At 40.3% G+C, this 16,507-nt stretch overlaps 1 long non-coding RNA gene across 2 annotated transcripts in view; it reads right to left on the bottom strand.

Moving 5' to 3' along the window:
• Positions 1-15,459, bottom strand: part of LOC140187272 (uncharacterized) — a 264,955-nt gene extending 249,496 nt beyond the window's left edge. For both annotated transcript variants that reach the window (XR_011883045.1, XR_011883046.1), the window contains exon 1: positions 14,693-15,459. This is a non-coding gene — a long non-coding RNA (uncharacterized lncRNA). The remainder of the gene's footprint in view (positions 1-14,692) is intronic.
• Positions 15,460-16,507: the final 1,048 nt, after the last annotated feature.

The following is a 16,507-nucleotide window of genomic DNA, read 5'->3' as shown; positions in this document are numbered from 1 at the left end:
GGGCGGTGGGGGTGGGGGAGTGGTTGGCAGTAGCTTGGTGGAGAAGACAACGGTGCTAGCTTAAAAGTTACTTTGAGAGAAAGGTGGAAACTTCGCTGCTAGTACTACTGGATTAGTGTGAAATTGGCCATAAAATTGTTAGGCAAAGTTAAGCTGGTTCTTCTTGATGCCAGCCCCACCGCAAAAAAAGCATAACTAAATCCTGGACGCTCTGCCAAAGAATGACCAAGCTGGGAAATAATTAGAATGTTATGCATTAAAACAAAAAACAGAAGATGCTGTGTGTGTCATAATACCGCTTCAGTGTGAGAGAATTTTACACTGCAATTTACTCTACATGACCTTGATGGTGACAATGAACGCCCAAAATGGAAAATATTTTCAATACTGTATCGACAATCCAATTCAATAACAGCCTTAATAAACTTCATTATCTTCGACTGACAGGAAACAACAGTAATTAAAGAATCAGAGTCAGGTTTATTACCTCTGTCATACATGTTGTGAAATTTGTTCATTGCACCTAGAAATCATCTGTCCGCACAGCTTCATCTAAAACTTCTGAAACTTCTGAAATATACTGACAGTGTCAGAGGACAAACAAGTCAGTGCCTGCATGTTGCCATTGAAAGTTTCTTGAATCCCTATCTGAAGTTACAACATACCTTGCTCAAAGTGGAAGGATAACAATTTTTATTTCAAATTAATGGCAAAATTTAGGACAATATTTTTCCCTCTTCAAATCAAGTAGGTCTGCTGCAATATCTCTTCTTGTGAGATCATCTTTGAACTCAAGCATATTCCTTTATAAATGGTTATCATAAAGGCACTGCCACCCTCTTAGGAGTACAATCTATGGTTGCTGCCTGCCTTTTAATTGGGATAGGTGGCAACTGAAGTAGCTTGGTGGAGAAGACAACAGTACTAAATCAAAAGTTTACTTTGAGAGAAAGGGGGAACCGCACTGCTCAGTATTATTGATGTCTTTCCTGTAGGCAGGTGACCAGAACTGCACACAATACTCCAAGTTTGGCCTCACCAATATTTTATACAATTTCAACATAGCTTCCCTACTCCTGTTTAGTTCTGATTTATGAAGGTCAATGTACCAGAAGCTCTCGTTATGAGTCTCGTTATGTCATAACTTTTAAAAGCTAACTTTCATAACTTTAGGAAGTTACATCGCCACTTTCAAAGAATTATCAATTCCTTCAGAGAAACATACACCTCATGGGTAATAATTGTCTCTTAGCACCATTACACTGACTCCTTTAGTAACGACTCACTTATCCAAGTAATGCCCATTTCTGTAAAGCCTCACCAGTGACTAGCCATTTAACTACAAAGGACATTGCAAGGGAGGTAATCTGGTCCTCACCAGCTTTTGCATCCATTGGTTGATGTTTACCAGTCAGATTGGGAAACTCAAAGTACATTTCTCTTCTCTAATCCAAGATCACTATGACCACATATAGCCTAGCTGAGAATAGCTAGTCTGGAGTTTTCTCGTATTATTTGTTTCAGGGACACACTGAAGCATCTCCTAGTATTACGTAGAACATAAAACAGTACAGGCCTTTTGGGGCACAATATTATGCCTAGCCTTTAACCTGCTCCAAGATCAACCTAACCCTTCCCTCCCACATAGACCTCCATTTTTTTTTCATCCATGTGCCTATCCAAGAATCTCTTAATAACTAGAATAATAATTAGTAATACTAACTGAAATCTCACTAGTAAAGTTAGCAACACATGCCAGAAAGTTGTGGTCAATGGAAAGAAAACAACTTTCTGATGGCTTTGCTCAGTGTAAGATGAGGGATATGGCTATTAAAAGTGTATGAATGTTTACAGAACATGGGTAGCAAGATTTGCCATTGCTTTTAAGGTTTGTCATGACTCTGTTTAGATACTTGCCTTAATTTTGAAATTTAATTTGTCATAGGCTCTCCCATACAAACACATTTATAATTTTCACCATCTTCCACAATAGTAGCTCTCCATCTTGTGTCTACTCAAGACTAAAAATTATTACCTTGTCTATACAGCCATCTTTGACCCATATGCTATTCCTTCTACAGATTTAGAAGCACATCTATTTTTTTCAAGCCATCCCTTATTATTTTTGCTGAACAGTCATGCTATTCACATTTAACATCATCCTCAAGTCAGACAACTGATGGACTGAAAATACCATTGTGCCCTGTTCATTTCTTCATCTTCTGTGCAATAGGTGCTACAATGCAATGCCATAAAAATGTTCCATAGAACAGCTGGAGTATTAGTTGGACAGCAGTATAGACAAGTACTGCAACCCAATAAAAGTTCTAACATTGTTCACAAGCAAATTAAAAGTTACATGTGTATAATAACTTCACTATATTATAAATTATCTGGGACATAACCTACTTTAAGTTTGTTTTCAGTTATCAGCAGAATCCCTGAGTAACATCTAATCTATAATGGAACCTATTGGAAATTGAAAATGGAACCAGGCTATCCAGCTTTGGCTCCGTGACTTGATATAACCGAGAGAGAATATAGTATCCCAGAGTCAGGAATTTGCTTATTTAAAATAAAACTAATTCTAGACATTGTGCAGTTGACCAAGGGCTCCGTCAACTAACAGGAGCCAAACTGGCCATATACTGTACAAAAAGCTCCAAATCTTCTAACAGTTCCTTTCAGATTTTTTTTATTATTAGTATTTCAGAGTCAGCAGTTTTAAAATCACCAGCCAGAACAAATGATAAAAGACACTCTTTCAGACTGACTGAATCATTAACATTAGTGATGTTTCTCTACCGGAGGAACTGCCCATCTGGAGTAGTCCCACTAATGAGGGAAGAGCATCCTTTGTTTTATCTAAATAAGGAATTAAGTGGTACCAAGTCTTGGTTTAAAAACAAGAAACAAAGACAAATCAAGCACTTCAGATAATAAATACTTAGCTGACAGGAACCAATAGAGTTAGGTGACCCAAATACAAAAATCTGCACGATAATTTGAAGCGTTGAAATATCTGTTATTTTTACCTCAGGAAAAGAATGAGTTAATTTCATTACATTTCAAATACCACACAGGTAACATTTGGATACCATACTCTGAGAACACAGTGGGCTAAGTTTCATAATGGGACTATCGATTGCAGCTACAATTCAACTGCAATTAATTATTGATATTATTCTTATCTTTGCATCTACATTTTAATTATCAGTGACACAGAGCAATATTATTCAGAAACTAATTGGTAATGATTCAGGGTAGCAGAAGAGGCAGGTTGCTGGACTGTTTCTCCTATTCTTTATTCTCCACAGTGACCCTGCACTCAGAGTTAACATTCTTGACCAGAATTACAGAAGGCTTATCAGCCAAACCAGGCTAAGTACCAGCACTTTTGCAGCTTCATTGTTCACGTAGGACCAAACTTAATGAAGGCATAGGTTTTGTTTGTTGTTCCGTTCATGACCTTGCTGTCATCACGTTAATGTGCAGCAGACAATCCAGCTCATTTTCCATTAACTAGGTAGCTCAATTGCATCATGACGATGAAACCTGAAGGCTCCACTTCCTTTGTTCAACTTTTTTTAAAAAGTAACCATCGATCAAATCAAACAAACTTCAGCAAGTGAATGTGCTGACCCAGACAACCGCCAACATTTTCTTTGTCAAGCACACAGCTGGTAACATTTGTAAATATTCCTCAGTCCATTTTGTGCAACTTAGCCTGAATCCAAAGACATGAGCAGCACTTCAAATCTGACTCCACAAACAATAAAACTTATATTTTCTACCTAACCAAGATAATTCCCATCATCTTGCCAAAGGAGCAACATCAAAATGCACTGAAATTTTTCTTTCAAATGTTGCAAAGAATATTGAATATTAACATTGAGAAAATGTGCTGTTCTTTTTCACAAGACATTGCAGTGAAGACTGCCACCGATTTCCTCAAGAAATTACTCTCCCATGATCCCAGAGCAGCCAATTTCCATTCACGAGGCGAGGGGAGTGAATAAGAATCATAAAAAAAGTAACTTGGATCAAGGTTATACAGTGGCTAGACTTCATCTTCACTTCCTAAAGTCATAGGGTGAAAAGATCTGTCTTTGGCCCACTCAATTCAAAGCAAGCATCAGAAATCACATACTCATCCCCATACTCCTATCAAACCCTGCCAGGTTCTACCACTTCCTTACATGGTAGGGACAGCAACTCTATTAGACATGCCACTAGGCCACCTATTCATTACCTGTTACTTTCAGCCAGAGGAGGTCTGCTGTGATTGGCCTGAGAGTCAGGATTACAGAAGGGAAGACTCACCTCTGTGTTCCTGATTACCAAGCCCAGATCCCCACTAAAAATGCATAGGATCAGATACTGTAATGTTGCCTCCAAGTTATAGTATCCATTTAAAACGAGGTACTCTAATGAGAACAATGTCTTGGGAAATCAATCAGAGGGAAACTGTATTGGAAATATCTTCCGTAAAGATAGAAATGACAGCCGAGGAGGACAAAAAGGGGAAAATGGAAGTACAAAGGATTTAAAAGCTGACAGAATGTTTGGTTATATGAGAAGGGGAGAATAACCCAAGCCATCAGATGAAGCAGCCAGAAGCACTCAGCTCCAGTAGCAAGTCCTCACTGGACAAGAACAGCATGATTTACAGTGCCCACCATCCTGCGTGAAATGTTGTTTTGTTAGGGCCTGCTCACAGACACAAAGTCTGCCTTTGTCTCCAGCGGAAAAAGGAATTTTTTGTCTTCAGGGCCTGACCGAGTTTACATGACACTCCAGTACTCTTTGTAAACTCACATTTTCAGAGTGTCGGACAATGAAAACAATCCAGATAGTCACTTGGCATTAGACAGTTGCCTCTCTTGAGCAGAGAGAGAGAGAGAAAAAAATGAAGTGCTTGTTGGAAGAAATTTTAATGAGGGGTCAGTGAGGAGGAGAGACTGGAGAACGACGTTGCTGCTTGACAGAGAGTCTCTGTCAGGCTGCAAACTCAGAACTCTAAGCAAGCTACAAATGCCTCCAAGTCATTTTTTTTCTGTCCTATTTAAAAAAAAAGGGTTATGGAAAGAAAACAGAGGGATTATGTCTGTTCAGCATGGGAAAGGAAAGTGAACCTGGACAGTCCAAAAAGTCCATGGCAAGCCATGGCATTTAATGCTGCATTTATAGGAAGAGAAGGGGTTCCCAACCTTTATAATGCCAAGGACCCCTATCATTAGCCAAGGGGTCCATAGACCCCAGGTCAGGAACCCCTGCAGCAGGGTGATACCTATGAAAATATACTCCAAGGTAGATTTTAGTTCCTTGGAGCGCTATCACCTCACTGACAGCACAATCATCCAGTCCAAGACTAACATGAATACATCCTTGTCAACTCAGTAAAGCATTGAAGCAATAGGTGAAAATCGCCTGACTTGACATTAATGGGAGGACAAGCCTATAAATACTTCACTTTCCTTTAAAGCCCGTTCAATCCAGTAAGATGCAACAGTGCAGAGACCCACAGATCCATGCTGGAAGTTTTGTCTGGTGTTTGTACAAGTTATGGGAATTGAGAGCCCATATTTCAAACAGGAAAGTGTGGTTGCAAGAACTGAAGTATGAGGTAATGATTATTTAAATCAAGTGTTTAAAAACATCTAATGGGACAAAAATGGGTCTGTTCCATTTCCTTTTTTTAATGTACAAGTCATAAATATTTTCAGTTTTCAGAGAAAAGGTTTGCAGTAGAAATGTTTCACAAGGTGATGACTTGTCAGTATGCTTATGGATTATTAGTCAATAAACATGCCAGATGCTATGGCTGTTTTCCTTTTTCTGCTAAAGATTTATGACAGCGCCATGCAGCGTAAGTGTATTCAGAAAGCAATGTGTGTGGAAAAATGTCTTTTTAAAATAAAACTCTTGAGTTCCAATGCACACTCAGTATCCAGGCAGTCAATATGACTGCCTGTCAACCCCCACATGCCATAACAGAGCTCTCATTCTACTGGTCTTCCTTAATCTCTTCTATGGACTAAAAGCATCTTTGTGTGATCACTGGCCCTTTATCCATTCTCCCTCTTCCAAAAAACGGGTTCTGTCCACAACCTTTTCACACACAGCCACAGCTACCTGCTCCACCTCTTAGCAGTACTGAAATTTATCCTGCAGGTAAATGCAAGGAGTAAGAAGATACCAAAGATAAAAAGGCCAAGACTTTCTTTAATTTAGGATTGTGCTGTTTAATGCGCATAAAGTTTCCTTTCCCCTGCAGAGGGAGCCAATTCTTCTGCTTGCAATGTACTATACTTTTGTCAGACTGATGTGCAGTGAAGTATAGAGGTTGCTATTCAAGATTCAGAAAACAAAGCACAAACAAGATGTGTAAAATGTCACCTTAACCCCTTGGCTTTGAAGACTGATTTTGGAGCACATACTTAAACCTTTTACCTAATCTACACACAACAGCTGGAAGCAAATCAGCTATATCAAACACAAGTCCAAAACTGCCATGACATGACATCACCATGTTGAAAAGCCATGATAGGGTGGATGTGGAGAGGATGTTTCCGACGGTGGAGGAGTCTGAAACCAGAGGACACAGCCTCAGAATAGAGGGACACCCATTCAAAATGGAGATGAGGAGGAATTTCTTTAGCCAGTGTAGTGAATCTGTGGATTAACCATGATGAAATGGCAGAGCACACTCAATGGCTCAAATGGCCTATCTCTAATGGTCTTATCTGCTCCTTACCAAGACAGTGGATGGTAAAGCAGTGATCAGAGGAAACAAAGGGGGTATTTTTTTTTCTCTGGAATCAGTCCAGATGAGGGATCTTAAGCCCAAGATGTCCACTGCCTATAGATGCTGCCTGAGTTCCTCGAGCATCTTGACTGCTACTGTAATTCCTTGCCTCCATTCTATCCAGACAGGCAGCTGTACAGCAAAAAGCAGGCTAAAGAGGGTGCCGGAAGGCAGAAAGCCTGAAGAATCATCCCATGAGCACTTGATCAAGATACCATGGTCATGGGTAAATAAATGTATCAGCAGAGTCTCATGGGTGTAAAGGGAAGGAACCATGACCAAATATTTCTCAAGTATCATCTTGTCCCTTGTAGCACACTCAAAATTCCAGAGGAAGTCAGGTCAGGCAGCATCTATGGAGAGAAATAAAGAGCTGACTTTTGTGACTTGATAAAGAGTCTCAGCCCAAAATATCCTCTCTTTATTCCTCTCCATAGATGCTACCTGAGCTGCTGAGTTCCTCCAGCACTTTGTGTTTATTCTTGTCCCCTGTATTGATGGTAGAAGAATTACATTGTGGGAAGCACTAATTGTTTAGTCACACATTTGGAGATATCACTACTTGGGAAGTGGATGATACATATGCAGCTTGTCATTACCCACCAGTGCCTAGTTGTGGTCTCAATCTTAATGGATGCAAAATGGTTTTCATTAAATGAAGAAATGTGAATGGAACTGACACAGTAATCACCAATCATGTTGACTATTGACCTACACCTGTCAACAAGCTAACCTCACAGAGCCTACACTTTGGGAGCTGTATGCTGTTGGGGAGGAAGGAAGATCAGCCATGTACCCTCTACAGTAGATAAGCTGAATTGGGCTAATGAATGTATATTTATTAACGGGATTAGTATATTGTCTCTGGGTCAAAAGACAAAGCGTAATAATTGTCCTACAGTCAAACATGATGTCCCAGTCTGGAAGTGGTTTACTTTACTAGGGCCTTTCCGCTTCATTCATAGGGAGGCTATCTTAGGAGTCAAGAAGCCCAGGCTCTTAAATCTAATATAGGACTCCGGTTTCCATATATTAATTATGCTCTGGACACCGGAGATCCCAAATGAGAGTATCCTGATAAAAGGTGGTAGGAATCAGCAGGAGGGAAGACAGCAAGTTTTATTCGAGGCAATTTTAACTGCTCAACCATTCCACATCCCTTGCTGAGCACATTAGGTTAAAATTATCCCCAGGCTGCTGTTCAAAAATAGAAATGAAGCAAGTTGAATCCATACAAAAGATACTTTCATATTTAATTTTACTGACTTGCTGTTATTTGTGCCAAGTCTCAATTTATTAGATTTACTCAAGATTATGCTTGCTCACATACAGAAAATATGCAGAAGCCCTTGCCCCCTGTCATCTCGCACATAAATATATAAATAAAATATAATATCAAGATAGACATTAAAGCAAAAGATACTCAATTTTCTAGCTTGACCGGGTAAGAGGGGAAAAAATCTTCAACCTTGCGTGCTCCTTAGATGAGTTTCAGAAACATGGGAATCCTCATGAGAACTGCAATTACATGTACCCGCTTTGACAGAATTTTTAGCTTAGTGGCCAAATTCACATCTTCCAAGTACACAGTCAAAGCAAGTAATCTTGCCAGGAATCCATGGATCTGCTCCGATGACTTTTCTTCCATTTCAAAAAGGGGGGGGGCGGGGGGAAATATCCAAATCGTGCACCTGTCATGATTTCCCAATGAGCATGGCCAAAAAGTAAAGCTCTCCACGCCGAGCTCATCTGAGGGAAGAACAAGCTCTTGTAATGGGAAGGTGGTATGGGTACCAATGCAATAGCAAGGGAGCATCAAGTTCTGCTCCCCAACAGCGTCTACGAAAGGGGTAGAGTCATTTCAAGCAATATAGCTGTAGAATTGATTATGAGGGACTACAAAGGGTAATACACTCTTATCCCACATTCCTGCAAATACTTCCAGTTTACTTATTGACCTCCGGAGAATCTAGAGAGAAAACCCATGGGTAGATGACTGATACTGTTTCACCGCTATTCTAATGAACTTCTGTACCAGCTGCTGAGAATGAATGATTTGCACTTTCATTTGAATGATTGAATAGTGCTTTCATTTTTCACCTTCTCTAAAAATCCAGTGATATTTTAAAAAACAACATACTAAGTTGTAAAAACAACAAGCACCATAATGTAGTAATGCAGGTCTCCAAAGGAAATGGCTGTAATCTCGCACATGTGATATCACCAAGTACCATTGTCAGGCACTACTTTAGACTCCCTCTATAAAAGGGGACCAAGTATAGATGTTACTTCTATACAGCTTCTGCAATTATGTTCTTTTTCATATGAAAGAAGGTAGTTTGGAGCTTAATTGCATTATTTTAAATAATACTTCAGTGGACACACACAAGGTTGTTGTCATCCATGATTGAGATAGGCATCTCCTTTATTATGTCCAGCACAGTCTTGGGGCACCTGACAAAACTGTATTTGACTATCAAGAACTCAAGCCTGTCACAAAACTCATGAACCATGATTCCTGTCCTCCTACGCTTCTGAACAAAACGCACGTCACGGTTATTGGAGAGGTAAGTGCAACACAATTGGTAGGATAAGCAAACCTCTACCAGCAACTTCTTCAAGGTCAACATTTGAGGTCCTATTTAAACTCAGGCCGTCTTGCTCACTTGCCTGATAACACACAGTCTGATCCAAGCTCTGTCAAAGGGAAGATATTGCCAGGCAGACAATGGAAATGATTGCAAGATGTCTTCAAAGTCTCCTTGAAAACAAAATGCACCATTCCCTCAGGGAATGCCTGGCTAATGATTGTTCTAAAGTGGAGAATGAGCATTCCAGAAATCACTGAGTATGGGGGAACACTCACAGATATACACCCAGCAGAACTGACAGAAGGAACATACCTCAGTCACAAACTATTCAACTACCCACTCCATCAGGCACTTCATGCCCAGTCTGTAAACATCTGTAGTTCCCACATTGGTCTCAGTCACCTCAGAACCTAGAGAAATGCAGCAGAAGCAAGTCACCCTCAATCCCAAGGAATACCACAAGAGGAAGTAGTAAGAATAAAAAGACACAACAGCATGGTTAATCAAATGCCCCCCTTCAACATAGGGGTCATGGAATGTTCATTCTCAAGTCAACAACTTGCTTTGCAGCCCTAAACAAATCTCAAAAGATGACAAAAATAACTCTGCCTCAAATAATTCAAAGGGGTTTGAATTTTTTTCTCTGAGAGATACTCTATAAATTCCACGGTGTTCCCATCTACTGGGAAAACATCAGCTTGGGGAGGTACATTGGAATGGTTGCATTAACAAAGCAACATTTACAAATCACAATTACTCATATGACCTTGCTAACTATTGGCCAGTTGTGTATGCAATCAACATGGCACAAGGTACAAAGTTGATTCTGCTGCCTTAACAATAACTTCTACTTTGCCAGGCTGACACAAGGCTTGGAGATGGCAGTATTTTGGTCTGACTGTCCACCTCAATGATGAACCATTGCAAGCACAGCCAATATGCTCCTCACTCCATAGTGTCAAAAACAGATTATACTTCATTGTCAGAGGCTACACTTAAGATACCTAATTTATACTATGGTGCCAAAACTCTGCCAGGAGTTCCCAAATGGAGAAATTAAATTATATTAACTTTTTTTGGCATCCAAATGTAGGTAAACACAAAATATGTAAGTGTTATATTCTTTGGTCTCTAGTGATGTGTTCCATTAACAGCTGGTTCTGATATAATCTCCTATTCCCTGAATGAAGTCTGGAGATCACTTTGGTTCCTTCCAAATCATGCTCTGTCAGTAGCTCTAGGCGAAGGCAACAGAGATTTATTGAGTTAACGTTTAAAATGGGGGTTCCCAACCTGGCATCCATGGACCCCTCAGTTAATGGTAAAGTCCATGGGATAAAGAAGGTTGGGAACCCTTGCTCTAAAGTAATCATTTAACCTCAACATAAATACATCAGGAGACCGGAGGCATCATGCAGTCCAATAAACGGCTCTGCCAATTTTTTGCTTCTTGAAATACTCGCAAACAGAATTTATTTTGTCATGAATAAAAATTACTATCTCCTGTATTGATTTTCCAGGAAGTTTAATAACTTCCGTACAGAACCAGAAAAACAGGATTACCTTGGTAGCAGTGTGTGACATTACAAAATGTTTGTTTATCCTCAAGATGTCAAAATACAGCAATCATTCTGAATGTTCCACAACTAGATTAATAACCATTTCACCCAATACTTACATAATTGCTAAAAACTAGTAGACTTTTGTAAATCTACAACATCTTGGTCATAGAATTAGCCAAGTGCAAAACTATGGAGTCTTTGCATGTTGGTTGTAATGTTAGCCAGTGTAATTAGTTTTGTAATGATTTATGTTCAATACAGTGAAGAACACTTAAATAGTCTTGATTACAACCATGCTGAGTAGATAGTGAATTGCACCATTACAGTTAATCCATTTTATATTACCTCATGTAACAAACTGAATTCTTGTGCGTTATGGCCAAACCCACAACAGGAGGACCACCCAGGTCATTTTCATACTAAACTGTTTACTTGGAGACACTCCATAATATACTATCTTTGAATTTTCTCCATTTACACAATAGCACAGTATTGAGAACATTGGAGGAATAATTGTGCATTGGAATTTTATTTTAAAGTGGTCCCAGTTAATCACACAGTCCTTTCCCCTCATCAGAGAAAAAACACAAAGTGAAAGCAAAAAAAAAACCTGGACTCACTGAGTACAATCTTCAAGCACTCCATTAAGACCAATTTAGATCCTGTGCCATTAAACGCGCATGTGAACTGCTACAGCCATCTGAGACCTATAGGTATAAGGCTGCCAATGTTGAAGCAACCCCTTCCACCAGCGCCTTCCAGACTGGCAGCCTTATACCTCAATTGGTTGAGACTTGGAAGAATTGTACTGTCCAGTGCAGCAATGCCGCAATCCATAACATGCACTTCCTCCTTACAGTGTTCTGTTGCCAAGGAGATTCTCAGCTTTGGTTAAGGTTTCTTTAAATTATTATTATTGCTTGGTCCACCACTGGCATTTAGGGCAGCAAGGAAGGGCCTCCATCTCTGTCTGTATGGAAGAATTCTTCATTGCTATTTCTGCAACAACTGTTTTATGACCAGTCAGGATTGTTAGCCCTGAACTTGGAGGATCAGTGGACCATTCTTAGTCTGGCTTCTATCCTTTGTCCTGTGTGTATAGATGACCCTACCAAGAGCCAAAGCTCAAGGCCCTGAATCTAGCCAACATAGCTCTCCAGGTCATTGAGGCACACAAGCCTCCAAAGCCTACAACAAGGTTGTGGTCCTCTTGGAGGCTGATTTAAAGTAGTTTTAAATACGCCAAGATTTAACCAAACAAATATTCCTCTTTGCGGTTCATTTGATAGGAATGACCATCTGAGAAAAGTCACCAATCACAGGGAAATGCCACCTTCCAGATTGCATCTGAACAAGCATGTTGAACAGGCTCAGCTATCTGTGCTAAATGGCCCACAAAGCTGCAATCTTTCCTTTGACTTCTAGCTGGCTGTCACCATGAAGGACCAGTTCACAAAATCATATGTAAGAACAGCCAAGAGCAAAGCAAAACTTTATCAGTCTTTGGAGGCGATGCTGGTATTGCTCAGAGCACTCCTGAGAGCTGACATTGGTTTACAGGGCAGAGTCTTGTTAATCAGTGACAGAGAATTGTTCCTCTTAATTCTTCTCCCACAGGTTAAAGCCATACAACCATAGTTGGAGATTTATAAAACTTAAAATCAATTAGTTACCCAAACTTATGATTTTAGTTAGTGATCATGATTATTCACAAGCAAACATAAAACTCAAAAGAAGTTTAGTTGAGATTATAGAACTGATTGGAAAATACTGACGTGGTGCTGTGGTGGATTCCATTGATCAAGTACGTTTGGAGTAACTAACCCTCCCCAACTCTTCAGAGGGAAATGTGTTGTAGAGCACAATAAAAAACATCTCACCCTTGATTGTTGCTATATTGTGCCAGGTTAACCCAGTTCAAAGAAGACAACGATGAACTCAATAATTCTGTGCTGGGGCCACTAGAAGAATACTGCTGGGAAAATTAAACAATCTCTTCACAACACGAGATAGGCTGTGCAAATCAAACTCTCACCAAGTTTCCACCACCTTTATCTCTATCCCTCACCCATCCCGTCCTCTCAAATAAAAAGCTGAAGTGTCTTCCATCGTTCACATTGTAAGCTGGTTTTACAAGGGAGATTTGTGATGAAGCTGAACAAGAACACAGCAAAGATGAAAACCAGTTATGTGCGCTCTGTACTGAGTCAATCTTCCATCCCAGATATTGTACTGAAAGAGCCACAGGAAATGATAACAACGTGTTCCCTGATATCTCCAAGTTAAGAACAACCCTGCTCTCTTCAGAGTTAGCCCTCGGCTTCCTTAAACCTGTTCAAAGAGGAAATTCGTACAATCAAAACGTCAAGTGCCCTACGACAACGAGAAAACTATTTTGTTGATACCCTTTCTAAAATGCACATAGATTAGAAGTAAACACTGTTCTTTATTTTTGGATTCCTTTATCTGTTTAAGTTGCAAAATAGCACCCGTTCGGTGTGCATCAAAAATTGTGCAATTCTGCTGCGCTGTTTAAATTGTAGGGAAAGTGAATTTTGCAGGGATTCCGAGGTGCAGAAGATGAACCAATGGGTGAAAACCAATCTGCCACTCTCAACTATTACCTGGCACCACCTACACAAATAAGTCGATTGTCAAGACTGTCTTTGTCAAGATTTGACTGGCGATTGGAAGAAGCTGCTGTCAATCATTGATTCCCCCCCCTCGCCCGCCTCAGCTGAGTAGCAGCTGACAGGTGCATGTTGCCAACAGCGCACGGGAAGAGAAGTATTACACAGCCAGGAGAGCCCCGAGTCAAGTAACGAAAGTCGTAATTTTACACTTGTCAGCGGAGCGGGCACCGATCCCAACAGCATGTTGGGGGAAAAGTAAAGACAACGCCAATATTTAAACCTGTATTGATCTCAGCAAGTGATCGCGGAAGGCTTCAAATAAAGTCCAAACGAGTGGTCAAGTTCAAAAAGGATTATATATAACACGTAGACTAAAATCATATAATGAATAGAACGTTTCCAAAATGAAGGCTTATTTACGCAACTTACATGAGGGTTAATCGTTAAACAGTATCGATCGAAATTCAGTGAAACGGCCGCTGGCATCAAAATACTTCTTTTCAATTACAATCCAATTCCCAGATTCATTTATAAACACTGATAACGATATCAGTCTCATAAACTAGAGTTAAAATAGCAAGCTACTTTCCAACTCTTACCAATAGAATTAAAAGTGATACCTGATCCTAAACCATCACCTTTGCCCATGCGTAACGGATCGGGGGTAGCTGATTAAAGATGACTTACTTTTAAGGAAAGTGTGCGTAAACTTGGCGACCGGTATTACCTGCGGTACGGCCACGGTGATGAAATAGTTAAAACCAGAACCCGCTAAAAACCTAGTTTGAACAATCTCACTAAACACAGCACAATGTAACATTGTGTGTGCGTGGAGCCATATAGTGTCACAATACCCTACTGTAGTGTTCACTGTTTCTATTAAGCTACGCTCTATCAAAAGGGTCTTTGTAATCCATTAATCTTAAAAAGGCAACAGATAAGGCTGATTTTTTTTTTGAGATGTTGCCGCTAAGGTGATCGGATCCACGACCGCTGAGTAGTTTTGTTTTGGAAGTGGAGCGGATTTAGTTATTCACTGTCAGTTATGAAGTGTTTACTAAATTTTTAAAAAACAGAGGTTTGCTATGTAACACCTACCTCTTACTAAATTCACGCCCAAAGGTGGAAAAATCCATATTGTTCCGACCTTAAATCCACGATATATCCTGTATACATCCCAGGCTTTTCAATACATCATTTGGATACAATATATCCTCGGACATCCACGGAATCCACTCAATAGCGGCGTCAAACCAAATGACAAGAACATTCCAAAAGCTTGTAACACATTCCACGTTTGTTTTCCCGGGAACATAGCCATCTCCATTGATTCAGCTGTTATCCATGCTGCTTATCCGCACGGTTGTTTAATCGTGACCATGACGTTTTCATTTCTTGGGTGAAAACATGCCACCAGCCCCAAACCAAATTCCAATTAATCCAAGGAAAATTCTGAGAGGCATTTTTCCATTTAACAGAGCCAATACTTCTTGTCGGTGTCGATTCAATTACCGCAATAATCCTAAATTCCGCATATGTTCCCAAAATGTTGCTGGAAACACACATAAGACAAGTGAAAATAAAGCCCTGATGATTAGAGTCTAGTGATTCGCAGTCCTGATGAAAATCCCTTATATCCAACAATTGCAGGAACTCCAAAAATCTTTATACAATAAGAAACATGGACGTTTAAATAATCCTGGATGTTTTAATTCCTGGTAGATTTTACATCCGTTGCATTTTTCCTTTCCCTTTCTGCCCAGTGAGTACAGCTCCTGTGGATGGAGTGTATCTCCAGCACTATACATCATAACCCTGTCTTCAACGACAATGCGTGAGAGTGAGCCATGCACTCCGTATAAATGTCTGACTCAACCAAACTTACTGAATTTCCGTATGGACAACCACTTAGAATGATCCGCAGCGGCGTCCTCCAACCAATCAGAAACAAACGAGGGGCAGAACTCTGGCCGATAGCCAGGGCGGGCCACACGGGCCGCGAGGAATGGTGGGAGTCGGAGTACCTACATGTTTACGAGCGGATGAAGGGAAAGACTTTAGAACTACAAACGCCAGCGGGCTCTGCGCTCACGCAGCCGCAGAGAGTGTCGTACTGAAATAGACCTCACTGAAATACCCACGCCTTCCTTACCGGCCCCGAGTTCAAGTTGGGTTGCGCAGGCAGAGTGCTGTGTTGGTGCTAGTGTCAGTGACTGGGATACAAATGGCATAGTGCAACTATTTTTAAAGCCTCACCGCTCTGCAGGAGATGTGATTGGATCGTGTCTGACAAACACTAGCATAATTTTCATTCCCGGGATTCCTGCATCTTTCCAAACTGGAGCAGATCTTCCATGGCGGAAAAGAGCGAGAGGAAGGGATGCAATTGAAACGCAAGAGGGAGAAACAGAGTTCAGCAAAAATAACAAACAGCACAAGTGCCATGAAGAGTGAAAGCAACGTAAAAATACCTGGTTGACAATTAAAGGGAATAAAAAGTGGAAATAATGTCAAACAAAACTTACAAAGGACTAACGATAAGCAAATAAACCACAGCCGCTCGCCCCTTTCAGCGTCAGGCGTCCGCAACAGAACTTGTGCACCTTTTCAGGAATTTTCATGACATCTGTATCCCGACCTTGAGCATGTTTTAACTTCAAATCAACACGGCCGAAAATATTTGCAAGCGTTATGATATTATACTTGATACTTTCTTTTATTGGTCATACAAGCAATGCACCGGGATAGAATCTGAGAGTGCTTATAGCGGGTGACTTGGCGGATATTTAAAACCGTTAAACACAGAGCTCGAGCAGTGAATATTTTAAGGTTGCCTAATTAATGTTCAATACTTAGGGGATTTTTTTCTCTCTCATTGGTGTTTCAGGCGGCGCAAAGCGCTTTACTTTTATC

Source organism: Mobula birostris, chromosome 24 (assembly GCF_030028105.1).
Source record: "Mobula birostris isolate sMobBir1 chromosome 24, sMobBir1.hap1, whole genome shotgun sequence".
NCBI classification, from domain to species: Eukaryota; Metazoa; Chordata; class Chondrichthyes; order Myliobatiformes; family Myliobatidae; genus Mobula; species Mobula birostris.
Note: the sequence above shows the minus strand (reverse complement) of the source record. Positions and strands in the feature narration are given on the sequence as shown.